We start from the raw sequence: 21,843 nt of genomic DNA on the forward strand, positions 1-21,843 counted from the left end.
TAGAGGGCAGGATGAAGCAGTTCTCAATTGAGCAAGATGTAAACTGTTGATGAATATTTCCTAACTTTACTAGCGACTTTGTCAAAAGCACAGTCGAGTTTCATCATCACTGTTTTGAGGCTCACCTTTTTTTGGGTCCGCGTATATATGCTATTTTTCTTTGGTTCCTTTCTATCTTTCTTTTTTTTTTACTTTTTCAATGGCCATGAAAGCACTTTTTGTTGCATCGTTATCAGTGTTTTATGCAGTGCCTTTTGTTTAGTGTGTCCGTGTGTGCTAAGTTAGCTTTTATTTTGTTCTTTCTTTACATAAAGTATTGTGTACGATACTCACTCTCAATTTTTTTTTTTTTTAGCGGTGCATACATTTTTTTACAAGTATGCTTGGAATATATCTGTCCGCCTTGCTGCAGCCAACGTCTGGAAGTATGGGACTAGTCAAGTTCCCTTCAACAACTGTATTCTCCCCTTCTGCCCCACTCCAAACTGTACTTCCTTGTGGAAGTAAACTACTATTATTATTATTATTATTATTATTATTATTATTATTATTATTATTATATGTTTCGTAAGGTTATCGTTTATACAGTGACGCACTTAAGTTTACCAAATTCCAAATAAGGAATTTTTCCGCAACGATTGAAGACCGCGAAAGTATAAAGCACTTACTCACTAGCTTACCTTCGTAATTGTTATATACAAAAACTCTATTTGACAGGAAAATATTTTAAGGAGGGGTGGCCGGAGCCCCTCCGTCCAGGGCGCCACTAGCCTCTGCCGCCTGCCTGACCTGGATAGTTAAGGACTTTTGTCCTGCCAAGTTTTTTATGTAGGCGATCAATCTTAGACGCATTATTTACATTCCAGAAGGAAATAGCGTTGGTGAAACAATCTAAAACTCTTCTTCGCGCACGAAGAACTTAGTCACAGTAGTGGCTATTGAAAACAAGAACATTTCAATTATATGCGTTCAATTAAAGTGGTCTCGCCTCGGTAGTATAATAGGGGCAAACTTGAAACAGACTCAGTGGTAACAGAGCTTTTATTATTGCAAGCATATGGTGTGCATGTGCAATGGAATAGAGTAAAACTAGTAGTAATAAAATCGTAAATCTAAGAGCAGAACTGTATGTTCTTGTGTTCATTAAGGCTTGCGATACAATTACTAATCCTTCTTTTTCGCAATTCTTGCCGCCAAACACTCGCATCGGCCATTGTAATTTGCACCAGGTTCTTTGGGTCGCACACGCTACAGGCGCATTAGGCGGTATGAGACTAATACATATACTTTTATTCTCGCTCACCCAACAGCCCCCGAATACGGAGCTTTATTTCGCTACTGCTTCGTCTGGTGCTTTCATTCGTACTTAATTTTTCCAAAGCCGTGCAGCAGTTCCAACGTCGCAGAGGGTTACAGTTAGTGTATGTCTGCACTCACAAATATATGCCTACACAACAGCTTTTGGTGAGTGAATCGTGCACTTGCCCGTGGAAGTCATGAAAGTAAAGCGGATATGTTACGGGGATCGATACTGCGAACCTCCATGGTTGGATGTCACGGGCAATATTTGGGTGGCAGTAGCTGCTTGGCACTTGTCAAGCTACAATGAACAAACGCACAGGTTTCAGGACAGCTTGAGAATCGAGTCACCCCAACATCCTTGTGATATTTGCTCTTTCAATATTTTCTCGATGGTACTGGGTAGCTGAGAAAATTTGATGGTGGTATTCCGACCAACGAAGACCATGCGAACTGTTTTGTGAATTTTGGGCCCCAGTTGAAGGAGACAGTACCTTCCAAACGACTGCACAGTTCTAAGAGACAGACTACCTACGCTTGGCCTGTAATGAGGTGCCCACAAGGGCCTTGCGCTCTTCACCACTCCACAAGTCTAACGCAATGTTTAATGGCATATGCATGTTCGCTGCCACTTATTGAGCACATTCGACAAAATAGTCGACATATATTCTCATCTTTGAGCCTTAATTGAAGGCTTAGTAAGGTGGCCTTAGAGTATTGATTGAGCTTCGGTGACTGCCTTCACTTAGCTTACTTTCTTAAGCCGTGGAGTTGAAACACTCCCTCTCTCTCTCTCTCTCTCTCTATCTCTCTATCTCACACGCGCGCACACACACACACACACACACACACACACACACACACACACACACACACACACACACACACACACACACACACACACACACACACACACACACACACACACACACACACACACACACACACACACACACACACACACACACACACGCACGCACGCACGCACGCACGCACGCACACACACACACACACACACACACACACACACACACACACACACACACACACACACACACACACACACACACACACACGCACGCACGCACGCACGCACGCACACACACACACACACACAGTGGTTCTTGCACGTAGGTCTTCAGAATAACATACTGCTACCTCCGAGAGTTTCACTAATGCTCTTTCAAACTAAGCGAACAAAGATTCGGTTTCCATTAGGAATATCGCAAGAGGTGGTGCGTATTTCACATAACTGTCCGCCACTTTGCTTAACGCTGACGATGATTGTGACGAGGCGTGTTATCTATTGTTATGTTACGCGCGGTCACACGCTATCACATCTACTAGTTCAATAATTAGTGGGCGGCACTGCCTCTTTGTGTATCTGCCTTTGCACTTTCTGGCAGCAGTTATCAGAATTATTTTTCGGAAATGCACACCACTCTACCATGACGGCAAACTAAAATACAGCTTGAGACTGATAATAAAGTTTCAAGTTGACTTATCTTGCAATAGGCAACGAATGGGTAGCGGTAATCCAGATAACTCCGCTCTACAGGACACGTTGAAGTGCTGGTTGCCGCACACACATATCATTTTAGCCGAAACAGGATAGTGCATAAAAAGGAAAGTAAGTGACGCTAAAGTTATCAGACTTAACATGTTTATGCATACCCTATGTGTTCTGTACAAGTAAACATTTTCTTCACGCGGCATCCTGTTCGTTCTTACTTGACATGCCAGCATCGTCGCTCTCATATTGACTGTTTCCAATATTCATGTTCCACCCCCTTTACATGTGCAAGCCTATACACGTTAAATCAAGTGGAGAATGTATGAACTGTAAGTGAAAGAGCATGCCAGAAATTAAAAGAAAGGGCATTAATTCTGACCCATCAATCGCGAATGCGAAGCTGTTTTTGAAGGCTGTGATTTCCTCGAAAGAATACTTTTTGCTTGCTTTTGTTGTTAGGTAGACTGCGAAGTGTTTAAGACAGTATTGCGGTAGATAGTTGGCATTCAAGCGGAGCAATTGGCGGTAACTTTTACAAGGCTACGTCCGCCTGTATCAAGCAACACTCCTCCTTCTTCCTCTCCTCCTCCTCCTCCTCCTCCTCCTCCTCGAAAGAATACAGCTCAATACATATTAGAAGGCTACAACATAACACCGGGTCGAAGAAAAATACACCAATAGGCTCCCAGTAGCCTAGGCTGGTAATGACATTTTGTGCACTGGCAAAATCTGCGGCTTACTTGCGCATATATCAGGTTTGCAAAGGATGATCTTTAATTCTTCGTTTCTTGACGTCACGGATAAAGCGATGTGTTTTAAGCGATATTTTCCTGTTGCTTCACTTAGCCCACATGACAGCACCTTGTAAGTATCTACCTTCGTTGTCCTATTGAAATGCTTAGCTCTATGTTGAGTGTAATTGCTTTTACTTTTTTCCACGAATAGAATGATATGCTGCACTAAAAGCAGCGTCGCAGGAGCTCGACAAAGACTCAGGAGACCTTTTTCACCTGACAGCCGCATTGTACACTTTGAAAATTTATTGACAACACATTACTAGCACATTACTTAAGATATCACTAACATTTACGCACTGGTGTTACAACAACGATCATTTCAACGTGTTAGATAAGTGTACTTTTTATCAGTATTCAACAGTACAAAACCACACAGCCATTATATCAAAGTGTGCAGCAGTGTATCGTACGACCGATAGAGAAACAAAACAGACACCCCTGTCTTATGTGTTTCTTTTTTGTGTGCTTTGTTTGGTTGCGCTAACTGCGTATTTCTTTGTTTTTTAATTGCAAAAAGAAGTGAATAAGTAACTTTGCGCAATAAAAACCACAGACACATATGACAAGAGGAATTATTTCCTACCATTAAACAGTTGTGAGTAGCGCTAGTCCTTATCCACCTTTGTTGTGTGTGTGGTTTTATTGCGCTAAGTTAATTGCTCAGTTATGGAAAAACAACTTGCCCAACCACCAATCCTTCTAGCAAAAAGAAGTGCCTCGGAAAACCTCGACGACGGATGACAATAATGCGTGCACAAATGATTTGATATTGCTCGTTGGCGGATGGACAGAATGTGTTGAAAAATTGGATTGCTGTGTCGAAGACAGTCTGTATTTTCTAAATTTTGGACGAAATTAATTTTATAGAGCGAGTGCGGATAATATTGGCAGCACATTTGTCCACATATCTGCAGAATGGAAGACTCAAAGAAAGTTTATTTGGCATGAGCGCCTGTGTAGAGCGCTGCTCTGCGCGAGGTCGAAGGTTGTTTCGTGGCCGGCTGCGGCGGCCGCATTTCGATGGGGGCAGGATACGAAAACGCGGCACATTATTTACGGACACTTTTTCGAATTCCTGGGCAGTCGAAATCGCTCTGGATCCACCACTGCGGTGGCCCTCATAGACGTATCATCACATATCTTAAATTTATTTTTGCTGGAGTAGAGCGCCTATTTAATGTACCAGAACGAATCAGGGCTGTCGGCAATGAGTCTGAAGAAAATTACTAACTTTCACAGCTATGAATTTGAAGTGAAAAGTCACCCGCTGTTATTATCTTGCCAACACCGGAGTCCAAACACACGTCTTCTCAGGCAGAGGGGCCCAGGGCGAAAGTCGCAAGTCCGAGATGTGACACAAGTGTTAAGCGAGAGAACAGGCTAAGGGGTAGGAGAGGGGCGGGGAGAAAAAAAAAAGAGCAGGAACCACCTCCACTACTGGGTGTAGGCACGATCGGGTCGTTTCGAGAGCTGTATACGTCTCAACGTCACGCGCTCGCTTTTTAAGCTTGCAGGACGCGTGCTCTGGCTGGCGATTCTCTCGAAAGACGTGTGCACTGCCGAACTCGAAAAGCCCTTTTCCCGTTATGCGAAGAAGAAAGCAAATGATAGCCGGAAAGTATGCAAGAAGCAGGGAGAAACAGCTTTACGTGCCGGCGGAAAATCGCAGCGAGCCGTTTTGCGGCACCACTTTCGCCCTTCCCTTCCCCCACTCCACCCGTGCCTGACTTTCAACCTGCCTTTCCCTGCGCCTAAAAATGCACGCCCGCCGTGCCGAACTCTGGATCGCCCGTTCACCGCCAGCGCCCGTCCTTTACTGCAAGTCGAGGCTTGGAGCGGTTTTGAAAACGGCTCCTGAACTGCCAAAACGAGGAGAGGAGTAATGCTTAGACTGAAAAAAAAAAAACGAAAAAATAACGAGAAATGAGGCGCATTTCTTGTTTCTATCCAGGGTTCCTTAAAATGCACTCCGTTTCACTATAGAATGGCAATCCTGCTTTCCTTTTTCTAGCAGCCATTATTTTTGAGAATGCAGTTCGGAATGAGTGCGCCAGTATACAGAGTGTGGGCGTTTGACTTCTCCATTCCGTGCGCCCATTCTTACCGTCTGATCAGGACATTCTATTTACAAAACCACTTTAGTGTCCACGGAAATATCTGCAGTCGAAATGAAGAAAGGAGAAAGACTCCGAACAAAACAAATATTCCAAGACTCGCATGAAATCATATTTTGAGTTCATATTTTACTTCAAATGACGGTTACGGTGCTGATTTTTGTGAGAGTATATCTGCAGAAATATGTCATTAGTACATTGGTCTACTTCTTTTCAAATACTCCTAATGTTTAAGGCATTGAATGTACCAAGCGCTTGTGAACTAGATGCTCACTAGTCGCGTGTAAAAAGATCTGAGTCAGCACCGCTCTAAAGACAGTGGTGGTACATCCCCACGCTCGATTTTAGGCCCAATGGCTTTTATATTTTAGGTAACTTAGAGTTATAGCCAGTGGAAAAAGGCAACATAGTATCGTACGCGCTACTACAATTTCAGCGGTAATCAACAATACTTTAATGGCACTAGATTTGCCTCAAAGCAGCAGCCGAGCTATGAATAACACACTAACGGGCACGTGAGATTAGTGCAGACCACACGCATGCTCTTTGGCTGCAGCCAAACTCTCAGCAGGCGGGGTTTTTTTACGCCCTCGTCAGCACCCGGTCGTTGTGAACATAAATTTGACCTGCGATATCATGCCGAGCAGCAGGCACTACAGGGGAGGAGCAACCATGCCGCGTACGCCAGTCAATGCACCGTTTACTCAATTGTGCTGGCCTGTTGATAAGTGCATGACGGTAAGGTCACTTACTAAGAGACTCTTGTTGCATATGTTCGTGTTCTTTTGACGGAATTCAGTGTTCTTGGGTGCTGTATTGTGATTTAATTTTCTTGGTCATGGGCCACGATGTAGCCGCTGCCACCTAAGGATACTGATCTGTTCTTTAACGTCATGTTGGTAAAAAATATAAAAGCTTTTGCATGACAATATTGTTGAAAGTTATGTTATTCACCGAGTCAGAAGGAGTATCCGTGAACTGTTGTTTATTTATTTATATCTCATTCAAAGAAACCAGAGAGTTCAAAGTTCAAAGAACCAGAGACTCGTAGAGCTGTCGTGGTAGTACCATTTGTCTTCGACATTGGCCAAGGAAACATATTCTTTAGACAAAAAAATTCTTTTTACTGCGCGAACCTCACGAAGGAAGGAAGAGGGTGACAGGAACACTAACAACTAAGTTTATTGCTCCGATAAACTTGGTTTATCTGTGCATCAAAAAAGGGCTTCTTCTTATCTTACGAATGCTTCAACAATCAGCCCAAGCAGCCAGCCTTTTGATGAAACAAGTATTTAGGAAGCGTATGCTTCATCCAGTGTTCTACTGAGCGTCATATTTTGTGTCGCTATTCTCTATTTTTACTCAAATTTGTTTCCTTTGCCAAGTGATAAGGAGTAGCCGGTGCCACGATAAAGGCGCCAGCCTCTCCTAACATTCATTTCAACAAAAGAAAAAAGAAAAAAGACTACATCCCACAACAGAAGCTTTAGCTCCTGGCACTTAAGGATCTCCAGGTGGTTGTGTTATTGTAACAACGAATCTTTTCCCAATCTTAGATTTGTTTCGCGGTGTTCTGTTTTTTCTCCGCTGCTGTAGCACATTTCAAATGTCCCACCTCCTACGTGTTGTTGAAGCTGTACTTTGCGTGCTGCAAGCAAAGTTATCGGATCCAGCCTTGCGGTGGCCTCTGCTTATACCCATGCCTATAGAGTTGTGTATGCCTAACAAAGAACCGAACATTACGAGACAAGGCGTTACTCTCGATGGCACCTCCCCGTAGTGGTAAGCGACATCAATAGAGACAGAGAGAGAAAAAAAGGGAGAGGTAGGGGGGTTAACGAAGGGCGTGCCCGGTTGACCACTCTACACTTGGGGAGGGGGAAAAGGGAAGAACAGATAAGGAGAGAAAAGAAATAGTCAGTCATTCACAGTCAGTCGCAGATGAATCTCCACTGTTACAAGCATTCATGCAGTCCAGTGTCCTTCAAGAAGCGCAGAAGGACTTTTGTGACCTCTTGCATGCAAGGATGCATGGGCCATGGTTCAAGAATCTTTTCTTTTGAGAGCACTCTGTTATCTAGCAGATTAAGTTTAGCTTGTAAAGTACGTCGTTGAGTGTCAAAGGATGGGCAGTGCACGAGAGTCTCATCGCCCCCGCACAAATGGCACGCCACACTGTTGGTCATTCCCATAAGGAAATAATATAAATTTGTAAATGCGACGCCCAACCACGTGCGACATAGTAAGGTCGTTTCGCGATGGGATAGTCCAGATGGCAGGCGAAGTCGGAAGTTAGGGTCGAGAAAGTGCAAGCGTGAGTTGGTGAAACCCGGTGAATTCCATCGTAGAAGTGTGATGTGGCAAGCGATTGAAGTTGGCGCGCAGCATGAGTTCTTGAAAGTTGTATAGTAACCCGCTGATGTTTTTGGTAAGCCGAACGCCCAGCTTCATCTGCGCTGTCGTTGCCGACAATTCCGCAATTTGCTTGGAAACTATTGAAGTACAATGTCGTGGCCTTTCTTGAGCGCGTGACGATGACCGCGCATTATTTTGTACACTAGCCGCTCGTATAGCCCATGACGTAGGGCAAACTGCAGAGTTTGTATGGCTGCTTTGGAACTGCAGGAAATGGCTCAACAATTTGGTGGCTGCTGGAACATTTACTTGAGTGTACCTTGAAGAGCCTCAAGTTCTGCTGCTGTCCACGTTGTATTGTGCGAATACTTAAACTGCATAGAGACGGCGTGTGATGGAACAATTACTGCTCCGGTAGGGCTGTTTGAATTGGTGGAACCGTCCGGGTAAATGTGTATGCGGTCAAAATAACACTCGTTTAGGAGAAGCAGAGGCAACTGCTTCAAGGCTAGCGGTGTCAAGTCTGCCTTCTTAGCAATCCCAGGACTTTAGTGGCACACGTGAATTCACCGGAGACACCACAGTGCCGATGTTGGGCGTTTCGCAGGCTTGAAGCAAGATGGTGTCGAGTCATGGTGTCTTGTCACAATACTACAGAATGTAGCTTGTGGTTTTAAAACTGGAAAATCGGCTAAATGGGGGGATGGGAGCCGAAAAATGTGTTGAATGTGCGATCTTAGCGCGCCACTGATGATATAAGTGGTGATCGCATGCTCCTGTGCCATGACAAGCGCTGCAGCTGTCGAAGAACATCTCGGGAGGTTAAGACATGTCCGAAGTGCTTGGGCTTGTACGCTCTGTAGGGCAAGGAGATTAATCTTGCATGTTCTGGACAGAACAGGAAGACTGTATGGCGAAATTCCGAGAAAGAAGTGTGGTGTATAGCTGCAACGTGGAGCGCTGGGATGGTCCGAACGATTTTCCAACTACGAATTCGAACATATTCGCAATACAAATGAGCTTTCTTTTCATGTATGAGACATGCGGACTCCAGGTGAGGTCACGATCCACAGTAACGCCTAAGAACCTGTGAGCTTTCTTGTACGCTATTGACTGGCCCTGGATACATACCGGGTAAAAAGACATCGGTTTTCGTGTAAATGCCACTAGTGCACATTTTTCTGTAGAAATTGTCAGACCTTGTCGGCGAAGGTATGCCGTTGTCAGAGTTGCCGCATTTTGTATTGCGCATTCTTGTTGCGTTGTCGCGCAGAACGCCTAGATGCAAATATCGTCAGCGTAGAGCGAGACATTAGCAGTCTGCGACACCCGCAGCTCTACTGTAGATACGGCAGCTACAGCTACGGCCGTTTCTGTTCTGTACCTCTGGAGATTCACGGCCCTTGAGTGGTTCAGACACCATCTTTCAATTCCTATGGCAGACGCCCAGGCTGAAATTTCCCAAGGGGGAAAGCTTAACAAATGTACTTCGAGGCTTGTTGTCCATTTCAATATCTAAAACCAACGATAGAAACATTGTCTTGCTTAACAAAATTCACGCGCAATGCAGCCGTCGCCAGAGAATAGCTTTGAAAATGCGACCATCATCATGCGCTGTTCAAATGACGGGGAGTTGGGGCTATCAGCATACATAACGAATCTAAGCACGACACCTTATCCCCTTACAGATTTGTCGTACATTACGGATACGCCAACTCGAGTCTCGTTTTGCGAACATGAAGAACTAAGGCCGTAAAGGAGGTAAAGAAAAATAAACAAATTCTCCGAGGGAGCACTGAGGACGCACCAAAGGAGGCGGGGGGGGGGGGTGGAAGAGGGGAGGGGCGTACGATTCTTTGCTCTCGGCGGCAACAAACGACGACGTGGAAATATAATTCCTCGCCCTTTTCTGCGAGCGCAATTCATTTCCGGGATGGCTGGGACCTAAAACGCTGTTCGACTTCGCCGATCCATCATTCGTTGGAGACGAGCTCTGCCAAAGCAGGGGAACGAGCGGTTTTGTGGCAGGAAGCCGGAGACGAGGCGGCGCGGCAAAACTCGTCGGCCAGTGGTGCTCGTGCAGAGCAGCGGATCCTCGTCCTTTGTGCAGAGGCATAGTTCTCGGCTTCGCCCTCTCTGAGCAATTCCTAGCCACCACGCTTCCGCCATTCTCGCTGGCAGGCTAACAAAGGAGCATCCCATCGCATCTATACCGCTCAGTGTGAACTCACGCGGTGCCGGGGCTTCGACACGCCGCTACTCTGCTCCAGGCACGTTATGTCACAAAAAAAAAAAGAAGTGTCGCTATATGACTCACGCAGAAACGTCAAGAAGTTCGTGTTTTGTGTGCGTGTCATTTGATCCGTAAGCCTTATCTCTGAAATCTATTATTCTCGGCCGAATGACGTTATGTTTCTGTGCACCAGCTGGGCGTGTGTTTCGCGTCCTCCAGTGCTCTGGCCTGAGGATCCGCGGTCATTGAGCTATAGGCAAAAGTTTTTTCGCTTGTGGGCTTTTTATTTCCTCTCTTTCTTGTTGCGCATTAAGATGGTTTGCATGTCCAACAAATCTTTCGTTTCCTTCTAATACGTCCTGAGGCTCGGTGTATACGGTCACATCTCAACGACTGTCTCAACGGCCAGCGACTCAGATGGCTGTCGCGACATTCTCGGGCGAAAGCGGCTGCACTGTCCCGCAAACGATCGGAAAGAGCGGCCGAGCAGGAAGCGTTGTTCATGGCGTAGTCCCGCAGTATATTTGTGTATTTCGGCGCCACGCGGTCGTTACTTCGTGCGCTGCGGCCACCCGTCCATGCGCGTCGCTGCTGCTGGCAGAAAACTTGGAACCACTCTTTTCAACCAATGTAGTGATACGCGTCAGTGCGTTTCGTATTCATAGCTTTCGTACCAGAGACTTTCTTTAGTTGAGCATTCTTCGTCTGCCTGTTCGTAATGCTTCTTCTCGCTCCACACAAGCGATTCAGGACGATGTCGTTTTCCGTCTTTCTTTGTATCGTGCTGATACCAGCAGCTCCATATTGCATTGGCGTCCCTTTTATCCTTATTGAAATAATCATATAATCAATAAACTTTAATGTGTCCTACAAGGCCGCCCTCCCCTTCTTCAGGTTCGATGAGAAGGTAATTAGGTTGCCGTCGCTCGCCTGCAACTAGGCTTCACTAAACGAACAGCGGCCAACGTAGCTTAAGCGTACAGCGTACAGTACACTCAGACGGCAACAGCATTGACTATAAGTGTCTACAAACACAACTGCGTGCGCAGAGTATATGTATCGACTCTGTCCTTCCTCTCTCACTTTTCATCCTTCTTCCCTCTGCGCAGGCAAGCAAACGAGACACTTGTATCTTTACTGAAATGAAAAAAAAGGAGAAAAGATTTAGTCACCTACAATGGTTACTGCAACTTCTTTTCATGTAATAGTAATAACAATTAAAAAAATATTGTGATAGAAAGAAGTATCATCACAGGTGCAGAAAATCTAGAGCGGAGTTAGGAGAGTAAGTGTAGCTCACTTCCGCTGTCTTTTCTTCCTTCTTTTGCTATCTTTCTTTTTTAATGAAGGGACGGTTGGGGCAGGGAGAGGGGGTGCGTGTTCTGGAAACTTCTGTATAGTAATAGCACTTACTCATCAGTCTGCGTTCTGACGCCACAACTTCTTCAAAAGATTTTTCTGTTTGAGTTCCCTGAAAGAGGAAATCTGGTTGATAAGACGCGTATTTTTGAGGTTTCGACGTCTCGTTCACTTGGCGCCTTCAACTTGCTTTATTTTTTCTTCCAGATTACTGAGTAACGACGTTCCTTGTGAGGCTGAACCACACACCAAAAGACGGACATTCATTGGTAGGTGCACCGAATCTTACTAAATATCAGTTACAACGAAGTATAGGCGTAAAAACAGAGAGGGAGTGTTTACATGAAACAGGGTTGAATTCACAGCGATGCTGACATGCGCACCAATCTACTGGCGCATTGCTTCTCCTTAGATATATCTAACATATATGCCTTATCTGAATTCAGGAGTAGCATCGGCCGACACACTGTCTTGCGCAGTCCCTACATTCATCGTTTATCATATACAAGGTGACTAGCCTTATATATAAAGCTAGGGACCTTATAAATCTTCTGACGCCTTTTCATCAGGCAGTTGGTAGGTACGCTTCTGTGCGTCCCGTTCTCTTTGTAGTGTCTGTTTTCGCGCGTTTCAAGAGTATCAACTGTAAACCGCAACGACTTGCCCAGCAACGTGTCCTTTTCTGACACACGAAGATTGCATGCGGGCGCAATAAGAGAGCCAAGGATTAAGACGACCATCAAGTGAACGCCAGGGCCTGCCGAAAATTCCGAAAACGCGAGGTAGCCCATGGTCTGACAAGCGAGCTCGCGTGACTCAGTCACCATTCACAAGACATGGGTTTGCCCTCAAGCGCTCTACAACCTTGCCCTGCAGGGTAACGGCGCTGTCTACAGTAACGCTGCTCAGAAAAACCTCCATGGCTGCCATCTCTGATCCAGCGACCCTCTTCCGAGAGGGCTATCTTGAGTGGAACAGGCCATTTTAACCAATGTTAGAACAGGGTATACGGGATGACGTACGCACGACGTGATTGCCTCGTGAAAGTAGCGATGGCAATGCAATGACTTCGACAGCCCGGAATCACTTCCGATAGGGAAATGCTTTGCATGCGCAAGGTCTGTAACCCCAAATGTTAACCACCTGGCGTGGGAATGAAAAGTACTTAATATTTCCGGGAAAAGTGCTTATCTAAAGGTGGGGACTTCGTTCGAGGACTGGGACTGGCTACGGGCTAATGTCAAAGAGACACGTAGTGCATTATAGAGCTTCGCATGTGAAGCTTTCATAGTGCCTCAAATGTGTATCTTAGAGTGTATCATTAGTTTAGAGTGTAATTTTTTTTCCACAGTGTGTATCATTCGTTTCCTCTTGCTGTGTTTGTCAGTAACATGCTACGTAATCGGTACTGAATGCGCCCGAACGGGGAGAAATACTCACCCTAGAGAAATCTTTCCCTTGCCCACTATCCCGAATTGGCCTCAATTACTCATTTAATTATATTATGCTCTTTCTCTAACATTTATTTTCCTAAAATTTCGCTCAAGTACTTAGACACGGTTGGACTTACATGACACATACATCATAGTAGCATTGCGACGTCTGTATGAGAATTACCAGGTCTGCGCCGCAGCCCAGATGAACAATTGGTAGCAGAGATGCGAATGCGCTATCATCGAGCGGTGGACAGAGGCCACGGTGGACAATGGCAACCTGGGCACTGCCACATCACTGACAATGAATGTGCCGACAAAGCTGCCCGTGAGACATATGGTGAATGTGAAAGCGCCTCGATACCATTGTCGAGAATAGATGCAGCGTGGCGCGTCAGCGGTCTTGCCCATAATATTACTGTAGAAAAATGGAACTCACCGTATTTCACCAACCTGCGCCTATATGCCATGGACCCGCATATGAGATTACAAGTTTTTCCTGGTTATACCTCTCTCTCTCTCTCTCTCTCTGTATGAGAAGGTACGCGGATAATATATAAATGTAAGGTACTGGTACTTTCCAAGAAAAACTTTAATGCGACATGCGCTTTCCTCTGCAACCCTGGTGTTGGCCACGCGCCAAGTACTTTTTCCGCGGTTAATGGCCGTTGATCCATTAACATTGAATCTAACCTGAGCGTTAGCCTTGCAGTTTCGTCTCTTGAGCAGTGGAGACGAAAGTAATACGTATATAATCGTCAGCTTGGACGGAAGGGCGCTGTGGACTTGAGACGCATTTTATACCGGTCACAAAGTGCTGCGTGTATGCTGTAGCAATCTGCAGGCAGTGCAAATAAGTCTCGAAATTTCTGTTATAGCGATGATTTGACAGAACTGACAGCTTTATACACGAATTTATGAAGAATCCTCAGAACACTTAGAGTGCTGATGAAAGCAGGTGTTTTTACTCAGACGATCAGATATCAGTCTCAGGAGTAGGTGGACTTTATTGCAATAAATAGGGAGATTATGTGTCTTCGTTATTGTGCGCCCGCATTGGAGCTGCATCCACCGAAGTGCTACCAGAAATATTATAGTGTTTTGGTACCTACTATAGTAATAGAACGTGATGCCTCACTTTATATTTTTGTGAGTTGCTTAAGCTTTCCATAACATAAATGTTTGCGCAATAAATTTCGTCAATGTTCTTAGTGAGAAGAGTACCGCTTGAAAATCAATACAGATAATATATTTCTGAGTTTTTTTAAACTAATGCTTTGAATCGCTCTCAGTTCTAGGACACTGGTCCAGACGGGTTTCGGCACTCAAGGCCTTAAGGGCTTTGCTCAAGTTCTTAAGGACATGTGAATTGTGCGAACGCCTTTGGCTATTGTTGCGCGTAACATCGCGTTACTGTGTGCATTTTTCTTGTTTTTTCTCTCTCTCTTCCTTCTCCTTTTATTCCTTTTACCATTTTCCCCAGCACAGGGTAGCCAGCCGGCATTTACACTGGCTAACCTCCCTGTCTTTCCTTCCCTTTTCTCTCTCTCTCTCAGCAAAATATTTCTTGTACTTATTATTTCATCGACCAATAAATGTATTTTCGGAGTTGTCAGCATCCAAGGATAAGAACTAATATCCACTTTGAGGTATTCAAACTTCTTTAACAATGTTAGACGGTGGTGAACAAGCTTGCGAACTTAGTTCTTGTATCTTTCCCTAAGGACATGGTTTATTTGATGACTTTCATATTGCCTTAAAACGCGGTAAGTCTGTCGACAAGTTCCAACCATTGCTATGATTGGAAGAGACGGGTGTCGAGCTTCAGCGATAATTGAAATTCTCGAGTGTGCTTATGTGCTCTTTACACCTTAAGTACATAATGTTCCGAGATGCTAAGTCAGTATATGAAATAATAATAATGAGAGTCTAAAGCGTGATGCTGATACTGTAAATTCAATGCTTGCATGAGAGAATCTATGCATAAGACAGCTAGTGGTTTTATTCTATCTTTTTTTTTTACTTCTTTCCTGAAATACACTTTTGGCACCGAGTCAATACATGAACTTGGAGAGAACATTTATTCGGCTATAATGCATGCAACTGAAAATTTATTAGCCGTGAAAATGACAAATTGTCATCCTAGGGATGTTAGCACGTTCCTCCATCTTTCAGCTTAGCGCATAACAGTGATTCATCATATCAAATTTATTATCGTTGCTCATCTAACACAAAACCTTCAATGAAGCTAGCTCCTTGGACAGCAGGTCGTAGTCCGTTGCGTGTAAACCACCTGGAAAGAAGAAGAAAATGACATAGGACATTCAAGGGTACCCTGCTAGCGCAAAAAGCTTACCTTTAAAGGAAAGCAGTTTGTAAGAAAAACAAGAGACCAACGGGTTTCTCTGCTCAAATGCGCTTTTTTAACTAGCTGCGGGACTGCTGCCAAGTTAAAACAGCAGACTGCAGCCGCTCTTTTGACAAATGACAACGAATTACGGTTTGACGCATGGCACGCCCCGTCAACCAGCTAAGTGTTCCGTCTCATGACGTGTGCGAGAGAGGCCGCGCGACTGGCATTTCCGCGGTTCAGTGGTCGTGCGCGTTTCGGATTGTTTCGGGGGAGCTTCTCTGCCACTTGGGGGGGGGGGGGGGGGATAGGGGGGGGATAGGAGGGGTGAACTGTGCGCTACGGAGTTGTTCGACAGGCGTGAAAACCTCGATGCCGTTTCCGCACGAGCGTGAAATTTTAGCCTCGGAGTGCGCGCTCGTGACCCGGCCTCACTCGCGGAGACAGTGACGTGTCCAGGGCCGTCGTTGTCGGCACTGGCAGGCCTCGCGCCCCTTTTTGCCTGACGGGTGCGATGCGACGGCCTCGTAGCACTGTCGGCCTGCAAGTCGCAAACACGGTCGCTATGGCATGCGGGCACAGGTGTCGGTCACTGCTAGCACGGCTGCGCGATGGAAAAGCACTGTGAGGACTTGCATCGAGCGATCGTGCTACGAGCATGGATATTGGTTTAGAGTGGTGGACAAGTTGTGGCCTTCTGAGCTATGTTTGGCGCAGCACCTAACGAACGACGCTTCAGGGCCATAGTCGTTTATCCTCGTCACTTGGCTACACGCATAGAACGGGTCGTATTGAACGATTTCATCGTCCCTTATAAAAGTTTACTTTTACTTCTCACTTCTTTGCTCCTCCTCAGCACTAGTTTTTCACAAATACGCTCCTGTGAGAAGCAGCGCTTTTGTGTTTCATGCAGCTCACAAGGAGAATTCGCGCAGCTGCCATCCTGCCTCGCGATCAATTAGCGGTGATGGCGGTTAAACTGGGCATGCGGTACTCATTTGACCCACATGCAGACGACAGTTTCTTCGTTAGTTTCTCCCCACCCTACACACACGCTCACTCGCTGAAGCGCACTTGTGAATGAAAAGAAAAAGCACACGCAGAAGAATGATTGCGAGATAAAACGAGAGCCGGCTGAACGCGACGGCCGACCACAGTGACCTGTTGACGTTCGTGCCACACAAGAGTGAAGTGGGGAATCCCTCGCCTGAGAGGCGTGAACAGATGCTGATTAGCCTTAGCCGCCTGCGAAGTGGCCGTGTTGGGGGTCATGACTTCGCAGTGACAGCTGCTTAGCAACAAGGGGGGCGATGGAATTTTCTGCGCATTTGCAGCAGTACGAAGCCGCCTCAGTATTGGCTTCACTTCTTGCTTTTAGATAGCTGGGGAGGGGACGGGAAGCTTCTTCTGTGCTCTCGCGAACGTGCGTGTATGATTTGCAAGCCTTTAAGTGCCATTTTGGGCATGGTATGTAAAGTTGACAGGAATAAAACATAAATATAGGACAATACCAGCATTTCCTTGCATGAGGTCGCGGGATCGAATCCTGGCCACGGCGGCCGCATTTCGATGGGGGTGAAATGCGAAAACACCCGTGTACTTAGATTTAGGTGCACGTTAAAGAACCCCAGGTGGTCGAAATTTCCGGAGTCCTCCACTACGGCGTGCCTCATAATCAAAAAGTGGTTTTGGCACGTAAAACCCCATATTTAAAAAAAACAAAACATTTCCTTGCTCACTTCTTGATGAAAAAAATAATAATGGATTCTTTCGTTGATTCATTTATTCATTCATGCAAGGGGAGTGTTAAAGAAAACTGAAATCATACGACACTGTATAAGGAAGAACGACATCTAGACATGCGTATATTAAGGAACATACGAGAGTAAAATATTCATGCACGATATGAAAAAGGAAGACACATAAAATAAGAGCTAGAAGGCCATTGATGTTAGGTTCTATAATATTAGAAGGCAGTTGATGTTACATAACACGAAATGCATAAACAAAAAGTATAGAACAGATACATAAACGCTATGACGACTTCATGTTATCTGCAGGGCTTGGAACTTCTTAAAATTTGTGAGCGACAATTCGAGTGACACTACAGTATAAAAAAACCCGACGACACCTAAGCACTTCTTATGAGTTGTGACTGCGAAAGCAATAATGTCCAGTTGAACACTGCTGAACAGTCCTTGGAGTTTTGTGCTGCGAGTAATGTTTTCGAGTTTTGCTGCGGGGTATGTTACAGAGGTTTGTTATTAATTGGTGCGGTTTTTTGCACAGTTTCTCCATTAGCATGTTTGCTGCAGACCGGAATCATTTGAACTATATTGCTGAGAAATCAAGGCACCCGCATGCCACCGACGCCCTGTGCTACGAGAGACCGAGGAAGCAGCAGTGGCTACCAACGAGGCATCGACGCGACGCCGGGGGGCGTCCTCTCATGGTATCTGTTCCGTAGAGGCGCGCTGGTGACGTGCCGTCGCGGTGATGCCCCCTCTCCTCACGCAATACCTGCTGCGCTGACGGAGCAGGCGTTCCGTTTCACCCGCTCTACTTCGTCGTCGAGCCAGAAAGCGCGAACCCGTGTCAGGAGCGCGCGAGGCGCGTTCGTGACGTGGCGTCGCACCAATGGGAACTTAGGTGCCGCTTCGCTGCTACAGCCTTTTCCGCTCAATGGAGAACTTGACGCTTTCGCATCAAGACAGGCTACCTAGTGCTTTTTGATGATAGAGAGATTACCAGGTTAAAATAGATTGGTGGCAACTAACGCGTTTTATTTTATTACTACAGTCGTGTGTTGGCTATGCCTTTGCGTAAAGCAATGTCGACGACCGGATGTCTTTAGTACAAGAGATAAATGAAAAATAAGAAGGCTAAAAATATGTTTTCTGTTTCCTACCCTCAGCAGGAGTTGAGGAATAGGCTGGCAGCTTTGCGAAGGTGTGACCATTTAACACAAGTCAAGAGTAAAGCATGCCAAATTCACAGTTTACATGAGTGACGTGGCTATTAGGACATTATAGGGCCAACGGCAAGGTTTGGCTATATTGACAAGTTTTTGCATAATGAATCCCTACCAACTAGCTCAGCTTTCCGTCGTTCTAACGTTTGGCTGACGCTTGATTTGATCAGTTGAGGAAGCTTCGTCAGGAGCCTACATACTAGAAGCCTGTTCAGCCATGAGACTGACTAAGTTCAGTAAATTTGTGCAGGCACATACCTAAACGGCAGTGCGAGTAATGGGGACAGTGCATGTCCGGCAATAACTTAAAGAGCCGCCTGAACTGCTGCACATAGAAATAGAGTTCCTTAAGATTTCAGTATATATATATATATATATATATATATATGGAAGTGCTGTTAGTAAAAGGCGTGACATTTATTTGTAATCGGGACACCAGGGTTTCCCAGCACTACTAAATGTTAATAAGGATGTGCAGCATACATTAGCGCTTCTTGAATGGATTAGAAGAAGTCTAAAGTTCTACAAGGCTATAGTGCAGCAGCAGATTACTCAGGAAGCAGACGGATGTCAGAAGAAACGTATTTTGGCGATTACTCACCATATACTGAGCAGAACAAAAGGCCGAATCTCTGGCACTAAAGATGTCACAGTGCCACTACATTAGTAATTAGTATCGAAAAAGGCATATGCTCAAGGACATCACTTCACATCAACTGCTTTCATTATGAGTGCGCCATTCATTCTTGAGCAATCTAATTATATTATAGCTTAATTTCTAAAAGTTAGTGGTCACATGTCAATTATCAGACAAGAAAAGAAACTGGGGTGTTCGCCTGTAAGAAGTTAGATTCTTGGTTAAGAAAACGCAAGAGCTACTAAACTCGATTAGGCGAGAAAAGTGTCTGCCGTTGTTACAAACTTGCTACAAATGGCCCTTTAATGACACGAATTTATCCAACCTGATGGTCGATACTGCAGTTAGCGGGGACGCAAGAACATATGTGGGGCAAGTTTTTATCACTATACAAGTAGCAAGCTTCCCATTGCTGACAACTTTACTATACCAGAGTGACAGAATTACGCGTATGTGGGAGCTATCCTTTTTTTTTTTACTGTCCTGACAGTACGAAACTAAAATACACCGCAACCGTCGCACGAGGTACATCTGAATATCCTTCTCCGCTAAGTGTCGTCCGACGTTAATAGAATTGTTTAGGTAATAACACATTTTCGTGAACAAACGTTGGTAAACGTTATTGCTAAAGCAAAACTTTCAATTTAAATTACACTGACTGGAAGTATGCATGCGAACCAGAAATAAAAAAAAAACAAAAAAAAAAAACATCAGCTAAGCCGTACCTTTAATGCACATACCCAGTGAAAGCCAGGCAGTGCTCACTTCTCAGTTGCAAAAGGCCGAAATGGGGTCCATCTTTACGCGCCCGCGAGGTGCCATTAGCTTAATGGACGTGCGTCGCACGAATTCTAGCCAGTGATTAGCCAGCAGCGGTCCTCGGCAGACCTCAAATGACCTCTCTTACCAAACACGTAAGCATAGAGACATTCCTACAAAACCCTGCGCTGTCGTCATCACCAAAGCTGCATTTGCGCATGGTTCCAGTGGAACGATGCAGCGTTCTCCGAGTAATAAACCTTATATCAGCTATACCGAGGGGCTGGGCTTTCCGAACATTTGAGGTCACGACAGCTGACCTCTGTCAGCTGTCGTCTGGCTGAGTTTCATGACTTCCCGGTACCTGTTCGTCCATTAATTGAGAGTAACACGAGTAATTAAGGAAGTGATCACATTAAACAGGTGCCGCGAGAGAGAGAAAACAAGCTTTATTGATATGATGGAGATGTTAGCCTGGCTGTTCACCTGTCATGCTACTCCACGTGCTGGGTGATGATTATCATACATACAGTGATACACACACACACGCACACACACACGCATGCACGCACGCACACACACACTATGCAAACATTTACAAAGTTTCGTTAAAACTCGTGGCCCGCAAGAAGGTTAGCAGCGCTTTCGTGGCGCGTAACGCGCACGTGTTGCTTTGCCATGGGCCGAGAATGTGCCGCAGCTCCAAGCTCGAGTGCCGTTGCAGGTGCAGTGCCGTCTTCAAAAATTGTGTCTCTGACCCGGAGTGGTAGCAGCCGCGCAGAACGTGTTGCAGGTCTTTAGAGGCGCTGCATTAAAAGCACATTGGCGATTCCATCAGTTTAATATTTCATTTCAAGTAGTGCATGTAGGCATTTTTGGTCTTGTCTATTGAGGCCTCGCAGCATGTAGAGGGAAACGATGGAACAATTTTGTAAGGGGGCCCGTACTGATGACTTGCATCGGTCCAGAGGGATCGCTGGAAACGCCAAGCGTGTGCAGATAGCAGTGTCGACGTGTCTAGCTTGGGTAATATGGTCAGCCTGGACGTTGCCTTGTATTCCGCAGACGGCTGATAACCATTGTATCACAACGCTGTGATGCAGTCCGCAAGCTTTATTGCATAGGCGTCTAATGTCCATGACGGTTTGTTCCTGCGTGTGGGGCGACTTCAAGGACGACAGGGCGCTCTTGAGTGAGTGAAGATGACACAGTAATGGTGCACGCACGAAGAGTATGACATGATGCTCACTTAGAAAGTTAGAATGTTTTGCTAAGACTTGACTGTCAAAGTTAAGTACCCTTGTAGAGACGTTGTTTTTGGATTGAGGCTTCATTTCTTATTTTTTTATTTATTGATACCTCAAGGGTCCAAATAGGATATTACATGAGGTATGGGCATGCAAAAGGCGGGAATGATGATGATGAAATTAGTAAGATGAGTCGGAACACTCGATGGCAGATCTAAAGCGCTCTGTATCGCGGATGAGTGCAGTTTGTCTGGGAAGGCCATTCCAGCCTCGGGCAGTTCGGACGAAGAAGGACTGCAGGAACGTAGTGGTACGGGCTTGTGGTGGGATTACCGAGTTCGGATGGCCTGTTCGATGAACACGATCAGCCAGCTGGACCAGCTGACTGTCACAAGGTATAGAATTAAAAAACCTGTGATAGAGATATAGGTGAGCGATGCGACGACGGGACGCAGGAGACGAAAGGTCTAGTTTAGATTTTAGTGATGAAACGCTAGTGTGATATGAGTAATCTGAAAGAATAAATCCAAGAGCACAGTTCTGAACAGATTCAACGGCTTTAGTGAAATTAGTTTGGTAAGGATCAAAGATAGCACATGCATATACAAGTTTTAGTCGCACGAGCGTGTTATCGGCAACTGATTTCACGGGTGGTTGTGTCACGAAGAGATTACGGTGAAGATAACCAAGAATTTTGTTAGCTGAATTAATTATGTGGCTTACATGATTTGTCCAAGACCAATCTTTGGAGAGGTGAATTCCGAAGTACTTGAAGG

The 21,843-nt window shown here is 45.4% G+C and overlaps 1 protein-coding gene across 3 annotated transcripts in view; it reads left to right on the top strand.

Annotated features, from left to right (window-relative positions):
• LOC126531724 (kin of IRRE-like protein 3) overlaps nucleotides 1-21,843 on the top strand; it is an 861,138-nt gene that overhangs the window by 125,804 nt on the left and 713,491 nt on the right. For 2 of the 3 annotated variants that reach the window (XM_055071418.2, XM_050179413.3), the window contains exon 2: nucleotides 11,878-11,939. The exons of the other annotated variant lie outside the window; for it this stretch is intronic. The gene's annotated coding sequence lies outside the window, so the exon portion shown is untranslated. The remainder of the gene's footprint in view (nucleotides 1-11,877; nucleotides 11,940-21,843) is intronic. 3 annotated transcript variants of the gene reach the window in all.

The sequence above is a fragment of the Dermacentor andersoni genome, chromosome 5 (assembly GCF_023375885.2).
Source record: "Dermacentor andersoni chromosome 5, qqDerAnde1_hic_scaffold, whole genome shotgun sequence".
Lineage (NCBI taxonomy): Eukaryota > Metazoa > Arthropoda > Arachnida > Ixodida > Ixodidae > Dermacentor > Dermacentor andersoni.